Raw genomic sequence first — 16,459 nt, forward strand, 5'->3', positions numbered from 1 at the left:
TTTTCCCAGAAAAAGAGTTATTACCAAGATAAATTTTATCTAAGTGGCCCTATCTCTATGGCAGAGTAGACAACTAATTCCCAGCCATGTACTCTTCTTCTTATCATCCTGGAAACTCCCTCCTCTCCTTGGAAGTTCCTATTCCATTGCTCAGCTCCTTTATGCCTCATTCTGTGTTTCTGTCTCAACCTTTCCTGGATGTGGGGTTTCCGTATGTACAAGTTAAGATATTATTTTATCTTGTTCTCCTGTTTTACGTCAATCTCATTGTTAGACCAGGGTAGAGTTAAGCTTTTCCTCCTCTCTGGCAGTTTTATAACTCCTGGGGGAGCCAGGGGCTTCCCAGGCAAGGAATCTTCCCAGTGGTAAGGAATCTACCTGCCAATGCAGGAGATGCAAGAGATATGGATTCGATCCTGGGCCTGGGAAGATCCCCCAGAAGAGGAAATGGCAACCCACTGCGGTATTCTTGCCTGGGAAATCCCATGGACAGAGGAGCCTGGTGAGCTTCACTCCATGGGGTCACAAAGAGTCAGACACGATTGAGCAGGAACACGCACAGGGGAGGCAGCAAACTTCCCTGAGTAAGTGCTGTTTAAAATATGTCTTGAAGTGCTCATTACATTTTTACAGAGTGAGGTGGCAGAGGTCAGGAGGACACACGTGAAGCAGTGGGAAAGGATAATTGGAGGAGTGAGACTACGTGTGTTCTGAGAGGGCAAAAGCTTTCATGTGGCTGAAGAGCAGGGTGCAGGAGGGAGAAAAAGAAGCCAGCATGAGCTGACTGTTCTCAAGCGTATGCCAGGCATTTTCAGATGTTGCCTCAGTCCTTTCAGCAGTCCTTGAGGTGGCGCCTATTGCCGCTATCTTATCAAGGGTTCTGAGGCCAAAGACCTTCTCTCCATCTTCATACAGTGCTGAGGGCGAGGGGGAGAGGATGGCCGAGAGTAGATGAGGGGAAGTTGTCCACCAGGTAACCAGTCCACACTCAACTCTGGAGGCACTGGGACGGAAGTCATGCAAGAATTCTGAGCAGGGAATGGCATGATTGCCTCTGACTTTTAGAAAAACAATACTACTGGTAATGGAAGAATTAAATACAGTACTTTTTCTCTCCTTCATTCAATTAAAAATAATTAATATATTGAAAATTTCCTGTGGGACAAGACTATACACCAAACCCATGGGGAAAATGTTTAGGATTAACCAAATCTCATGAAATTTACAATCTTTCTCTGTGTGTATATAATATAGCTTATATATGCCTTTCTCTATATACATATTTAATTAATTTAATTAACTGGTTGATTTTTGGTTGTGCCATGATGCTTGCTGGATCTTACTTCTCCAACCAGGGACTGAACCAGGGACTTGGCACTTGTGCCAAGTTCCAACCACTGGACCCCCAGGGAATTCCCTCTATATATTTTATAACATACACACACACACATACAGAAAAGTATATAACAGGAGAGTTAAACATTTATATTTTAATCATCTATTAGCTCGCAAAAACAGTATGACAAGATTTTTCTTTTAAAATATTATCTGTAAATTCTGGATATGAATCCTTTATTAGATATATAATCTGCAAACATTTCCTACCATTTTGTGAGTTAATTTTTATTCTGTTGATAGTGTCTTTTGATGCACAAAAGTTTTTAATTTTCAAATTTGTCTGTGTGTTTTTATTTTTTTTTCCTGTTTTTTTGTTGTCATATGCAAGAAACCACTGCTAAATCCATTGCCATGAAGATTTTCCCTAATTTTTCTTTAAGTTTTTCTTTTTTTAGTTTTAAATTTTACATTCAGGTCTTTGATCCATTTGACTAATTTGTGTTTGTTTGTTTTGACTGAATGAGAATTTTTATTACTTCTATGTAGCCTTTTCCAGCTTGGCAATGGGCTTTCCTGGTGGCTCAGCGGTAAAGAATCCTCCTGCAATACAGGAGAGGCGGGTTCAATCCCTGGGATGGGAAGATCCCCTGGAGAAAGAAATGGCAACACACTCTAGTATCTTTGCCTGGAGAATCCCATGGATAGAGAAGCCTGGTGGGCTACAGTCCCTGGGGTTGCAAAAGAGTTGGATATGACAGAAAATAACACAATGTCCACTGACTTTGGACCAAGGAAGTTGCCTCCCCAGTGATGGCAGATCTCATCATTTCTGTCATTATAACTGGTCCTGATGGCTTCCACCAGCTTAGCCAGAGTGCCCTTGTCTTGCGAGTTGACTTGTGTGAAGGCAACTGTGCAGGTCTTCCTGTGGACCACACACCCTACCCAACCTGTCCTTCTCCTTGATGATACAGGAGGGAACCCCCATCTTACAACACAGGGCAGGCAGGAAACCCACCAGTTCAATGGGATGCATGTCATGGGCAACCACCACCAGCTGAGCCTTCTTGCTCTCCTCCAAGGTGGGGACAGTATCAAAGTCTGCTCAAAAGATAGGTGGCTCTTAGTGGGGACGTCCCCTTGGCCTGCAGTTTTTGTCTCGGCTGAGGCCAGCAACTTATGCTTCCTCTCTTACTTCATCTCTGGTCTGCACTTGTGGGCTAGCTTAAGTAGCTGTCTGGCAGTCCAAGACCTGGCTGAATTGAATTAATCACAGGAGGCACTCTCAGCCGCTTATATAAGGTACTACATGTCACTGCAGCAGAATGCAGCAGGGTCACTTTATGAAGCGGGTGAGGTCCCTTTGGGGCTGGATGTCCAGTTCACTTTCTCAGCCTCCTGATTCTTCACGACAGCAGGGGCCTGGTCTATCTTTTGCCCCTCAGCCTTCTTTCCCCCCGGCATCCTAGTGGAGAGCCCTTGAGCTAATTTTGTCTATGGGATAAAGTAAGGTCCAACTGCATTCTTTTGCGTATAGATGTACAGTTTTCTTAGCACCATTTGTTAAAGAGACTGTCCTTTTCTCATTGAATGATTTTGGCATCTTTGTTAAAAATCATTCTTTCTGGGTTCTCTATTCTCTTCCACTGGTCTGTATGTCTGTCCTATGCCAGTACCATATTGTTTTGATTATTGCAACTTTGTAGTTAAGTTTTGAAATCCAGAGGTGTGAGTCCTTCAATTTTGTTATTTTTCAAGGTTTTTTTTTTGCTATTCTCTTGAGATTCCATACGAATTTTAGGATGGATTTTTCTATTTCTGTCAAAAAAAAGTCATTGAGACTGATAGCAATTACATTTGAATCTGCAGATTGCTTTGGGTAGTATTTACACAGCATTTTGAATGTACTAAATGTCACGAAATTTATACTTTTAAATGGTTAATTATATCCTATGTGAATTTGAGCTCAATTAAAAAAAAAAGATTGGGCAATTATATCTGAAGAGCAGGTATGTATGTGGCATGAGGCAGCTGGAAGGTAGAGGAGGTTGTGATCAGAGGGAGGAATGTTGGGATTAAAGGCCCCAGTACTGTATAGTTTAGAGCTGGTGAGGGCCCCTGGAGTTAGGCAGTAAAAATGGATAAGGTGATCCAAAGCTTATCTACAAAGACCCTGACTTCACAAGGTAATTCAAGACGGCAACTTCAGGAGCTTTCCTGGTGGCTCAGTGGTAAAGAACCCAGCTGCCAATGAAAGAGACGTGGGTTCCATCCCTGATCTGGAAAGATTCCACATGCTGCAGAGAAACTTAAGCCCGTGTGCCACAACAATCGAGCCTGTGCTCTAGAGCCCGCAACTACTGAACCCGTGTGCCACAACTGCTAAGGCCCTCGCTCCCTGGAGCCTGTGCCCCACAACAAGAGACGCCATCGCAACAAGGAGCTAAAGAGTAGCCCCCGTTCACCACAACGAGAGGAAGCCCACGCAGCAACAAAGACCCAGCACAGCCAAAAGACTGCAACTTCAGAAGGATACACGCCCAGCTAGGGATGGTGGTCATTACAGGAGTCGGGTGGGGACAGCTGGGATTATAGGGGAATTTTATTATTATGTCAATGGTATCTTTTTAAAGAGAATACTGAAAGCTTTTTGAAAAGCTATGATACAGGAACTATAATTGAGGAAAAGAGGACAATGACCTAAGTCCCTTTAAAAAAAAAAAATCATCGTGGGAGTGGCAGGAAGGTGTTATGTGACACATGGGTAGGGGTATGTGTGGGCCAGCTGGCTTCATCTCTTCTTTAGTCTGGCAGTAATACTGGTGAGCCGGGAAATCCCACCTCCCAACCCAGAAGTATGTGAGGCTTGGTAAACACCTCTCCATTCAAGACTGAGGCAAGGGAGGCTATGTTCTTATAAGTTCTTATAAGGGTTCAGTCAAGGCAGGAATGGGAGGCAGACTGGGGATGTGGAAGGATTTGTTCATCATGAAGTGGGGGTTCCAGAGAAAACAGAAAAATGTGAGAAGGAAAGGAGCAGCTGGGGAATGAGTGTGGGAAGGCACCAGGCAGCCTGGGGACCAGTGCACAGGATAAGATGGGTGACAGGAGGCATTAACATTTTGGCATTTATGTGGTATGGGAATAGCATAGTTCAATGAGGAATAGGCCTTTAAGGCCCAGCAAGACCTGTGATGTCAAGTTTAGTAACAGTGAAACAGGTCTCCTGGGATCCAAACAGGATATTGGACTTCAGCTGGGACAGTAAAATTTGGGTAGACAATAAAACAACAGTACAAAGTCCCAGAGGCAGACACCAGCGTGGATAACTCTTGAGGGCCCATGAGCAAACCAGACAGACTGAAGTTGCAGGTTTGTGTGGGGGATTAGACACTGGCTCTCAAGGGTGGGGCTAGATTCTGAAGAGCTTTATAAGCCAGCAGAGGAGTCAAGACAGGATTGGTAAGAAAGTTTCATTATGAGTTTTTTACCACGAAAACAGCATCTAAGGAAGATTAGTACATCAAATGGACTTCCCAGAGGGCACAGTGGTAAAGAATCCACCTGCCAATGCAGGGGGTGCAAGAGGAGTGGGTTCGATCCTTGGGTCGGAAAGATCCCCTGGCGTAAGAAATGGCAACCCACTCTAGTATTCTTGCCTGGAAAATCCCATGAACAGAGGATCCTGGTGGGCTACAGTCCATGGGGTCACAAAGAGTCAGACACGACTGAGCACTCACTCACTCAGTATAAGAAATAGCTACACTAAGTGGATTGGGACAGGAAAAATTAGATTTGCCACAGATTTTGCAGTTATCTAATATGAAGAGATAATAATAATTTCAAAATAAAGATGAACAGAACTTGTTTTATATATGGGAGAAATAAAGAAAAGAAGGAACTGAAAGTTTTCAAGCATGGGCAGGGGAGACATGAAAGAGGAGGATCCGTTTAGTGGGATGGAATGGATGGTGATTAATTTAGTTTGGGACCTAGATTCATTTGAATCTTACAGCTAAGTGAGACTTTGCAGTTAACCACATGGAACAACTAAGTTTCATGTTTTACAGATAAGGAAATCTTGAGTTTGAGATAACAGAGGATATCCTAGAAAAGGTGTCCTAGAGGCAGTTGACCATTCATAGATGCATTTTTAATGATAGATCAAAACTAGTCACAACAATGTTGGAGCCATAGGCATATACCTGTCAAATAATTCTGTAGGAATGAATAAATTATCCAAGGCAGAGGACAGAAAGTGGGAAGAGAAGAGGAGACTAAAGACACAGGGAAGACAGCAGAGAATTGAATCAAGAGGTAGATGAGAGACAGGAATTTTGGCTTTGCTATTTGTTAGCTATAGGAACTTGACAATTTATTGACCTCTGGGTCTCAGACTGCAGTCATATCAAGGCTTAATAGAAGGGGGTTGGGAGAGCTGGGGAATCTTCTTCCAAGATCACTCACATGGCCTCTGGTCCCTAGCTGTTAGCTGGGACAATGTTATCTTACTATGTAGGCTTCTCTATAAGGTCACTTACAACATGGCAACTAACTTGTCTCTGAAAGTAAGTGAATGAGAGATGGTCCCAGTCTCTTACAACCGAATCTCAGAGCTAACATCTCATCACTTTTGCCAAATTCTATTCATAGAAACAAGTTAAGGGGGAAGGGTAATATAAGGGTGTGAATACTAGGAGGCAGGATTATTGGAGGCTGTTTTAGTGACTGCCTGCCATAATATCTAACAGTTATATTCTTAGACTGTTTTCTACTATTGTAGCTGGTTCACCCAAGTTGGTGACTCAAAAAATATTGAATCCACTGAGGTAGGCACAGGCACAGGTGGTGCACAAAGAAGGCAATTTTGCCTAAAAGGAAAAGCCACAGAAATTTCCATAGGAAAAATTATGCTTGCATTATTCTTAAAGGATAAGCAGGAGTTCATCTGGTGATAGCTGGACTAAAAAGGAAGGCTGAACGCCAAAGAATTGATGGTTTCGAAGTATGATCCTAGAGAAGACTCTTGAGAGTTCCTTGGACAGCAAGGAGATCAAACCAGCCAATCCTAAAGGAAATCAACCCTCAATATTCATTGGAAGGATTGTTGCTGAAGCAACACTGTGCAACTGAAAAACTTGCCTGCAATAGTTCAGAAATTTTCTTAAGGTTACAATTAATATGCTCTTGGGAAAAATACAAAGGCTATCCTCCCATTTCCAATGCTATTACTCTATTACAATAAAACTGAAATTCTAGTTTTGTTTTTCATTGTTGACTTTACTAATTCTGTGAACTTTGGAGGCCCTCAAGGTTGACACATTCTAGTGCCTTCTTGCTTTCTTCACCTACACATTCTCTATGTGTGACTGAATGTCAAGTAAGCTGGTTTGGCAGTTTCCCAAAGTGGCAAAAATGACAGAAGCCAAGGAGCTTTTCCAAGGACTTCTCTCCTCATGACTAGAGCTGTCACTGTAGAATACGTAGTCCTGGTTCTTCCCTGCAAGTCTGGAGTACTCTTCGGGGCTCTCTGATCACCCAAGCTTTGGTCCAATCCAATCTGACTCCCCAGACCAAAGCAACCAGAGGGCAGAACAAGCAGTGATCAGAGGCCCTAAGTAATGCCAGCTCTTCATATTTGAAGAATATTGATTTTGCTTTTTATGACCATTGTTCTCTAACAACTAAAAGGCTTGGATCATCATTTTACTGTGGTATTAGCCACCAAATGTTGGATCCCAGTGTTTGATAGTCATATAACTCTGCTGCCAGTGGGTACAGTGCCTGGGAAGTAAGAGGCATGCCACAACACAGACCCTCTGTGTTAAGCAATCTTCCACTCAAGGGTTGGCAGCTGGAAATTTGATTTAGGAATCAATGGTGCTGTTAAGCACCATTGTTTCTGTGCACAAAGAACAATGACTGACTCTTTTTTTTAAGCATTCTTGATGTTATACTATTATAGTAAACCCACATTTTCCATTCTTTCACTTTCTTTGAAAAGCAAACACTCTTTTTTTGGTAATTAGGCACACAAGTAAAAAAACACACCCCAGTTTTTCTTGGACAGCTTATCTCTACTTTATGACTACCATTTAAAATTAAACAAAATAAAACAAACAAACAAAAAACCCCTACTATTCAGTTCTCTCAAATTAGACAGGCATTTTCTTTTCTTCCTCCTCTATTGCAGACTACTGATTTTCTTGGAAAAGAGAAGGAATCAGTAATGGCTAATCACAGATAAAACACATCCTAATTTTAGTACGAGTAAATAAAGCATTATAAAGAAATAGAACTTCTTTATATGTTAATATGTAACCATCATATTTAAAGTTAAAGTAATGCTAAATTTTGCTGGTTTTTAAAAAATAATATTTAATGAGTAGTAATGAATATGTTCACTTTTACTTTGTCATTAAAGGAAGTGTCTAAGAGGTCCCTTTTCTCCAATATCCTCCCAGGGCAGAATCCCATCTGTATCTCCGAGCTAGTCCAGTCACAAGACAGCCTTTTGCGCCATGAGACAACCCAGGGCACTGCCAGTTAGTATGTTGTTAGGAAGTAATCAGAGGTCTACATTCAAGGCACTGTGCTGAGTGTTCCATCAGATTAAAGAAAAAAGAATAAAATGCTTGCCATAAAGAAACTTAATACCCTGTTGGCAAAGTTCAGAAAATAATTACAATAACATAAGACAAGAATCTAAAGGGGCCATAGAAAGGCACAAACCAAACCTCTTAGAAACTCAAGGCTAGGAATGAGGTAGAACATAGCCAAGGGAACCCACTGGACCTAGCTCTGCTGTCTGGACTGACACTGTGGTTTCTCTTGTCCATGTGTAGAGGTGACATATTTATAGATGAGTCAAAGAGGCAATGTAGTTGAGCAGCCTGAAGCTGGGTCTAGGGCATTAGACATCTTTGGATATGAAGCTGGACCTTTTCTTTTTTAGCTGCGTCACCTTGAGCAAGTTACATAATCTCACTATACTTCCAGTGTTTGTTATTTTTTTAAATATTTAGTTATTTATTTAGTCTGTGTCGGGTCTCAGTTGCAGCACATGGGACTTTTGTTTCGGCCCGTTGTTCCCTCTAGTTGCAGCCTGGGGGCTTGGTTGCCCCTTGGAATGTGGGATCTTAGTTCCCTGACCAGGGATGGAACCTGCATTCCCTTCATCGAAAGGTGTACTCTTAACCACTGGACCACCAGGGAAGTCCCTGTACTTCTGTTTTTTAATTTGTAAAATGGGCATAGTAAGACCTACCTGAGAAACTTATTGAAGAATTAAATGATAATATAAGGGACTTTAGAGTAGTGCCTGGCACCGGGTATATAAAAAAATCATAGCTGTTTGCTTTTCTGTTTTTCCAACCGCCCTCTGATTTTCCCATTTTTTAAACTATATTTGACTATTAAATTTAATGCCTATACAATGCCTGGCTCAGAACAGATCTATAGAAAATGTTAGGTTAATTCCATGGGGACTGTTAATAACAGAATATCATAAAATGGACAAGCAACAGAACTTTATTTTTCGCAGTGCTGAAGGTTGGAAGTCTCAGATCAGGGTGCCAACATGGTTGGCTGATGGCTCCGTTTCAGGGGGCAGACTTCTTGTATCCTCACTTGGCACAAGAGACTTGGGGTCTCTCTGGAGTCTAACATTTTTATCACTCCTATTAGTATGCTGTTGTCTAGACCTCCTCATCTTTTTGGCTGTGCTGTGCTGTGCTGTGTTGCTCCAGTCGTGTCCGACTCTTTGCAACCCTAGGGACTGCAGCCCGCCAGGCTCCTCTGTCCATGGGGTTCTCCAGGCAAGAATACTGGAGTGGGTTGCCATGCCCTCCTCCAGGGGATCTTCCCGACGCAGGGATTGAACCGGCATCCCTGATGTCTCCTGCATTGGCAGGTGGGTTTTTTACCAGTAGTGACATCTGGGAAGCCTCCATTTTTATGGTTATCCTCCAAACTATCCAGTTTTCATTCTCCTGTATATTATGCTAGCTAGAACTTTATAACAGTAAAACCTTCCCTTCCCAAATTTACTATTTTCTGACCAAAACAGTAAACCAAACTGTTACCTTCCTTCTGACCTGTAATTTGTCAATGCATTAACTTATTGAATGTCCCAAATTATTGTATTCAGGTGTTTTTAGTTTTGGGTTTGTTTTTAGCAATTCAACCCATGCCTTATTGGTTCATGGCCAGTTGTGGTCAACTATCTTTTAGCATTTCTTTTTATTTTTTTAGATAGTATTTAGATAATCAACAATCAGGTCTCTCCTGTCTTGTACTTATGCAATTGATTCTTGGACTCTAAATGAAGATCTTTTCTTTTCATTCTTTTGTGTAGGCCAGGATTCTTGGTTGCAACTAAGAGAAAACTAGTTGGAACTCAGGCAAGAAAAAACAAATTTTTCTGTTGGTATAGCTGAAGAACAAGAAAAATGGGACAACTGGATTGTTGACTATTCCTTTTTCAAGATGAGCGGTGGCTTCATTTTCTCACATTGCTTTCTCCTAGGACTTTTGTGCCAGCAGCTCCTGGTTCATACTGTCATGAGATCACAACAGAAGAAATGATTCCCTCATCCACTCCTCCTTCTTCCAACCAAGGTCTGAATCAAATATGTACCAATCGTTATTGAGCTGCCTCTACAATCAAGATAGGGTGAGAATCTATCAACCTGTAAACCAGTTACTGCGTCCCAGGAAGTCAGAGGGTTGAAAAGATAGTAGTGCCCAGCAGAGCTCAGGGAATGGCAGGGAAGATGTTCTCCCAAAGGAATGAGGAATACATTTTCTGTAAGCAATGGAGGTGGTGTGACAGGAGGGAAGAGGGCCGAGCACAACTTTCAAAAGAATGACACAGCCCAAGGCCACAATATAAACTGATTAGAATCTAATGGGACAAAGACAGCAGACAAGACTCAATCTTGATCCTCAATCAGCAAGTGAAATGACACACCCAGAGGTGCCAAGACCAAGGAGTGGGTGGTGACCAAAATCCTGGAAATCTCCACCCGTTCCCAAAAATAGTTAAAATAATCCTCCCAGTTATTAGCGTATGAAATTACCCAGCCTATAAAAACTAACCATGCCACATTTCGCGGCCACACTTGCCCTCTGCGATGGCCCACACTGTCTGGAGTGTGCTTCTCTCTGAATCGAAATAAATCCACTTCTTACCTATCACTTTGTCTCTCACTAAATTCCTTCTGTGATGAGACATCAAGAACCTGAGCTTCCTGAAACCAGGTACTGTGGTTTTAGTACCTGTGGTTTCAGTACCTACTGTGGTTTCAGGTACTGTGCTTTCAGTACCTTCTGTGATGAGACATCAAGAACCTGAGGACATGAAACTAGGTGCTGTGGATTTTGGCTGGGTTTGAGTGCCAGCCACGTGGGTTCAAGTCCCAAGCAGGGTTTTGGCTTGGGTTCAAGTCCCAGCCATGTGGGTTCAAGTCCCAGCACAGGGGTTCAAGTCCCAGTCTGTGGTAAATGGTTTCAGCAGGGCTTCCCTGGTGGCCCAGTGGTTAGGACCCTGTGAGCACAAGAGCATGGCTTCTAACCCTGGTCAGGGAACTAAGATTCTGCAAGCCATTCACTGCAGCCAAAAGATTAAAAAAAATAAAAGCAGTGGCTTAAAATTAAATGACTTAGCTAAGAAGGACCAAGATGAAAGAAGGTTTTCAAATTACTACTAGCAACAATGAAGGTTGTTACAGATGGTTGAATGACACAAAAATATTAGTTATTTTTGTGAAATCAAACCATTTATGTTTCTTCTCCCTATTTTAGTAAAGAAGCAACTAATCTTTTTTTGTTTTTATGGCATGAGTTTTTCTCCTTTTCATTAGTATTAGGTAGAGCGAATTTAAATAGCCATATATGTTTATCACAGAACTTGCAAAAGTTCAAATTTTAAATGACAAAGGAACAAAATGTAGCCTGCAGTTACCACTATTAACAATCATTTAGGTGCTTATGTGGCAGCACCTAGGCTATTTATTTTAAAAAATAGAGCATATCATAATTAAATTGGACAAAAATACATTTCAGAGCTCCTATTTTCTATGACCTGTACCAAAAAGCTTAGGGTATCTGCCAGGCAGTTGTTTGGAGACAAGCCTATCTTGCTATGTATTACCCAACAAACAAAACACTTATCAGATAACACCTGACAGTAAAGTGAAAATGAGATTAATTTTCCAAGGATTTCCTAACTCCCAAAGATTAGAGGAAGATATGAGGGAGCAAACTCATGTGTCAGCCCATTGATTATTCTAGTCATGTGTGTTTCATTTAATTTGTAAAACTGGATTACTGCTTTGCCCTTTATTATGGGTTTCAAAACAGTCCTCTTAAATTAACGGTGAATAGTTTGTTATTTCTCAAAGTAATAAAAGATGTTAGTGTACAGCTTATGACTTGCTTATCTTAGAAACCACCCAGAATCACTTGGGAGATACACTGACCTGTATCTAATGACATACATAGCCACTGACATGAAAATAGAAATTCTTTCCCTTAAACTGGGTTTGTGTCTGGACTCTATGATCCTTTGCTTGCCATGCTTACCACTGTATAGTTCAAATTATCCTGTGGACAACGATATGCATGTGTGTGCTAAGTCGCTTCAGTCTTGTCCAACTCTTTGCAACTCTCTGAACTGTAGCCGCCAGGCTCCTGTGTCCACGGGATTCTCCAAGCAAGAATATTGGGGTGGGTTGCCATGCCCTCCTCCAGGGGATCCTCCCAACCCAGGGATAGAAGCTGTGGCTTCTGCACTGCAGGCGAATTCTTTATTTCTGAGCCGCTGGAGAAACTCAAAGGACAAAGACTTGGGTGATATCAAAGATACCAGTGCTGGAATGCAGGATGCCTGTTTTGGGATGCCACAAAACCCTACTGACCTGATCCCTAAATTCTGTGAGAAAACAAAAACATGACAATAAAGTCTCCTTCCAAATTAAGTGAGTCCTCATTGGAGGTGAAAATCAACCTAGGTAAAGGAATTACAACTCTTAAGAGATTATAACAACAGATGCTTAGCAAATAAAGGATAGCATATATCAATTCTATTTGAAGAGAGAATGGTACATAATCTGAACTCTGTCTTCCCAAAGAAATTTACAAAGCAAGTAAATGATTAATTACTCATTTTTCAGTTCAGTTCAGTCAGTTCAGTCGCTCAGTCGTGTCCAACTCTTTGAGACCCCATGGACTGCAGCTCACCAGGCTTCCCTGTCCATCACCAACTCCCAGAGCTTGCTTAAACTCATGTCCATCGAGTCGGTGATGCCATCCAACCATCTCATCCTCTGTTGTCCTCTTCTCCTCCACCTTCAATCTTTCCCAGCATCAGGATCTTTTCCAATGAGTCAGTTCTTTGCATCAGGTGGCCAAAGTATTGGAGTTTCAGCTTCAGCATCAGTCCTTCCAATGAACACTCAGGACTGATCTCCTTAAAGATGGACTGGTTGGATCTCCTTGCAGTCCAAGGGACTCTTAAAGAGTCGTCTCCAACACCACAGTTCAAAAGCATCAATTCTTGAGCGCTCAGCTTTCTTTATAGCCCAACTCTCACATCTAAATGTGACTACTGGAAAAACCATACCTTTGACTATTGGACCTTTGTTGGCAAAGTAATGTCTCTGCTTTTTAATATGCTGTCTAGGTTGGTCATAGCTTTTCTTCCCAGGAGCAAGTGTCTTTTAATTTCACGGCTGCAGCCACCATCTGCAGTGATTTTGGATTTTTACTAGTCTATAAAAGACACAGTGCCAGATTCTTGATAAGCAAGTTGCTTTCATGGAAGATTATCAGTGTACAAAAAGATGTGGTGGACAACTGAAAAAGTGTGAATGTGTCAACTATTCAAAACCTATATATTTTGGTTTTCTATAAAATAAAGTGTACTCTAAGAATGTATCTTAGCAGTTGGTGACAAAAGCTCAGCTTCTCTGTACACTGGTGCTGAATCAAACCTCAGAGACAGAGTTTTGGGTGAAGCAGAAAAGTTAGCGTAATTGCTTTGCCAGGCAAAGAGGGACACAGCGGGCTCATGCCCTCCAAACTAGGTGTCCCAACTTGGGGAAAATAGTGACAACTTTTATAGTAATTATTCAAAGAGAGCATGATCAGCTTGTGGACATTCTTCTGATGGGCTGGCAGTGAGCTAACTAGGAGTCGGCATGATCCACCTTCAAGTCCAACAGGTCTGGGGTTTACATATCGGTAACTTCTCCCTCCCGGAAGGGATTTCAGTATCTACAAAATAGCTTGAAGATATTGCTGTGTATATCCATTGATGGGTTTCTCTTGTGGCTCAGCTGGTAAAGAATCCAACTGCAATGTGAGAGACCTGGGTTGATCCCTGGGAGATCCCCTGGAGGCTACCCACTCCAGTATTTTGGCCTGGAGAATTCCATGGACTCTATAGTCCATGAGGTTTCGAAGAGTCAGACAGGACAGCGACTTTCACTCACTCACTCATATCCATTGATGGGAAAATAAGACCTTGCCCCAAGGCTACTCTTGACTATTTCTCCCTGGTCTTGCATTCCCCTCCCTTCCTTAATTAACAACAGCTTGAATCTGCCTCCTGCACACTAAGGCAAGGTTATGGAGGCTAAATGAAGGCTGTTTTCCATAATCAAAGAAATGAGGGACACAGAAAGGCTCTGTGCCCAGGTGCTCCTCAGGGCCCTGCATGGTATCACAATAAAAATTCTTATTAAGCTCTTTTCAAACATTCCAATTAAATTATGATTTTCATGCTCAATTACCATTGGACTGTTTGTCACATTTACATATGTGACTACAAGATGTTTCTATTATAGGCTGATAATTTTAGGGTTACCCATTGTTTTTTGAGTGACTTGTCTTTATCAACGATCTAATTCATTCAGTCTTTTACATCTATTGGCACAAAAGCAAACAAGTTTGAATCAATAAACTAGGATGATCTAAGTGTGAATGGTATTATTTTATCTTAAGGCTCTCTATTTAATAATAATACTTTCTCTGGCACTACCTGTGATTTGTGTATGAGTAACCTGACTTGGCAAAAAACCCCAAACCTCAAACCCGAAACACAATTAAACACGCTGTTCTCATTAGGCAGCTATCATTCTGTTAAAGTTACTATGCTGTCTAGTTCATTGCAGTAGTTTTTAATGCTCTGTTATATGCAATCAAAGCTAGTATGATTTAGATTTGAATACACAAATACTAATTGTGAGAGTACATAGTTTGAATAATAAATTGTTGAGTTGCTTCACTGTATAAACAATGATGGAGTAGGGTTTAGTCCAGTTGAAAGAGTGGACATTCGCTGACTTCATCTCAGTTTCTCTTGACTCGAATCTCTGCCATGCGTCTGTACCTCTCACTGCACTGAAATTATTCAGTTAAAGGTCATGCATAACTTCTTTTCAGGCCCTTATCATTCTCCTACTGGATCCTTATAATAGCTTTCCAAGTGTTCTCCCTGCCACAAATATATAGTCCCTTTTCTTCTCACCCTTACACTCTCCCCTTTTCTAAAATTCAATTCACTCTTATGACAAACATTTTTGGCTAAGAATCCAAACTTCTTAACATGAGTTTGGAGTTTACCGATGACATGCCATTTTCCCAAATCAGAAGAATCCCTTTCAGGAATATGACACTCCGATCATTCATTCCATCTTGGAACACCCTCCATGAATGGCTTGACCTCACACTATTGTGATTCTTCTCCTACTCTTGGGCTGGTCCTCTTTCTCTCCTCTCTGTCATTTCTCTAAGTCCAGTGCTTAGATCCCTGTTCCTTTAGACCTTAACATTTCCTTAATTACCATGTCTAAAGGAGAGGGTCCCAAATTTACAGCCAAAAGGGCTCCAGATCTCTGTGTTTTCAGGGGCCTTTGGACCATTTTTACATGAATATCCTATCGACAGCTTGGACTATGCTCAAAGAAGGCTCATAGTCTTCCCCCCCAAACTGGGACATTCTATTTCTCTCTCCATTTGTGACTCCAGAATTCTCCCTGTTGATTAGTTTCATATCCCCAAATCATTTGATAACTTCTCCTCTCACTTCGATTTCCTTATAGCTCAGATGGTAAAGAGTCTGCCTGCAGTACTGGAGACCCAGGTTCGATCCCTGGGTCGGGAAGATCCCCTGGAGAAGGAAATGGCAACCCACTCCAATATTCTTGCCTGGGAAATCCCATGGATGGAGAAATCTGACAGGCTACAGTTGGTGGGGTTGCAAAGAGTCAGACACGACGGAGCGGCTTCACTTCACTTGCTCTCCCTTAACATTCAAAATTATCCCTTCTCTCTCTATGCCTTCATCTATGCCTTCCTCTCTTCTATTCCACATTTCCTGCTTTTCTTAACTATATAACAGTCGCCTTCATGGTCTCCTCTCTTCCAAACTTTCTATTTTCAATCCCATTGATGCTAGAGAAATCTTAAAAAAAATCTTTGAGTATATCATGTCCCCAATTAAACGGTACCGAAATGAAATCCAAGCTATGATCCCTACATTTCACCTCACCGTCCTTTTCAATCTCATTTGCAATCGTACCTATGTTGGAGCCAGAAAGCTAGTTCACAGTTCTTTGAACTGGCCCATTTCTGTGCCTTTTCTTAAAGTAGTTCCCTTGCCTGGAATATCTGCTCTCAAAGTCACTTATTTCCCATGTCTGGAGTGTCTGCTCTCAAAATCTCTACCTTTCTCCAGTAGCCTTTCTCTCACTGAGCTGCGGTTATTTCCCCCTTTCACTAGATTCCACACAGCATTTTCTCTGTTTACAACAATTACTTAGTTATTTGATGTAGTCTTAGTTCCCCTGCTAGACTGTTATCAAGATTCCAAGTGTATTCATTTCTAGCCTTCTTCCCTCCAGCAGGGGGTCCAGTAAAGTGCAGTGCTTGTAAATGTTCTGAAACGAAAAGACTTTTTAAGGAATGAAAGAGAAAACCAAGAGACAGCACAGTGAAATATGGAAATATGAAATCAGGAACAGAGTCCACAGCCTCTAGTTTTTACCTAGTACTTTCACCTCAGAACCTATATTCAGCATTGCTACCTTCTTACCCAGGGAAGCTCTCTCTTTCATAT

At 41.6% G+C, this 16,459-nt stretch overlaps 1 pseudogene; it reads right to left on the minus strand.

The window, feature by feature from the left end:
* Nucleotides 1-1,616: 1,616 nt before the first annotated feature.
* LOC112449557 (large ribosomal subunit protein eL8-like) lies at nt 1,617-2,953 on the minus strand (annotated as a pseudogene).
* Between the last annotated feature and the right edge of the window lie 13,506 nt (nt 2,954-16,459).

The sequence above is a fragment of the Bos taurus genome, chromosome 14 (genome assembly GCF_002263795.3).
Source record: "Bos taurus isolate L1 Dominette 01449 registration number 42190680 breed Hereford chromosome 14, ARS-UCD2.0, whole genome shotgun sequence".
Lineage (NCBI taxonomy): Eukaryota > Metazoa > Chordata > Mammalia > Artiodactyla > Bovidae > Bos > Bos taurus.